Source organism: Nematolebias whitei, chromosome 23, assembly GCF_014905685.2.
Source record: "Nematolebias whitei isolate Nwh7 chromosome 23, NemWhi1, whole genome shotgun sequence".
In the NCBI taxonomy this organism is placed as follows: domain Eukaryota; kingdom Metazoa; phylum Chordata; class Actinopteri; order Cyprinodontiformes; family Rivulidae; genus Nematolebias; species Nematolebias whitei.
Window position 1 is genome coordinate 2,078,570 of NC_056520.1, and position 803 is coordinate 2,079,372.

An 803-nucleotide genomic window follows, 5' to 3' on the forward strand; every position below is an offset into this window, starting at 1 on the left:
GCTACCGTTAGCTATCCGTTTGCTACCGTTAGCTATCCGTTTGCTACTGTTAGCTATCTGTTTGCTACTTTTAGCTATCTGTTTGCTACTGTTAGCTATCCGTTTGCTACTGTTAGCTATCTGTTTGCTACTGTTAGCTATCTGTTTGCTACTGTTAGCTATCCGTTTGCTACTGTTAGCTATCCGTTTGCTACTGTTAGCTATCCGTTTGCTACTGTTAGCTATCTGTTTGCTACTGTTAGCTATCCGTTTGCTACTGTTAGCTATCCGTTTGCTACTGTTAGCTATCTGTTTGCTACTGTTAGCTATCCGTTTGCTACCGTTAGCTATCCGTTTGCTACCGTTAGCTATCCGTTTGCTACCGTTAGCTATCCGTTTGCTACCGTTAGATATCCGTTTGCTACTGTTAGCTATCTGTTTGCTACTGTTGGCTATCTGTTTGCTACTGTTAGCTATCTGTTTGCTACTGTTAGCTATCCGTTTGCTACTGTTAGCTATCTGTTTGCTACTGTTAGCTATCTGTTTGCTACTTTAAGCTATCTGTTTGCTACCGTTAGCTATCCGTTTGCTACCGTTAGCTATCCGTTTGCTACCGTTAGCTATCCGTTTGCTACTGTTAGCTATCCGTTTGCTACTGTTAGCTATCCGTTTGCTACTTTAAGCTATCCGTTTGCTACCGTTAGCTATCCGTTTGCTACCGTTAGCTATCCGTTTGCTACTTTAAGCTATCCGTTTGCTACCGTTAGCTATCCGTTTGCTACCGTTAGCTATCCGTTTGCTACTTTAAGCTATCCGTTTGCTAC

General features: G+C 42.5%; 1 protein-coding gene across 1 annotated transcript in view; it reads right to left on the minus strand.

Annotated features, from left to right (window-relative positions):
* LOC119429005 (protein boule-like) overlaps positions 1-803 on the minus strand; it is a 7,661-nt gene that overhangs the window by 2,822 nt on the left and 4,036 nt on the right. The gene's annotated exons all lie outside the window — the stretch shown is intronic.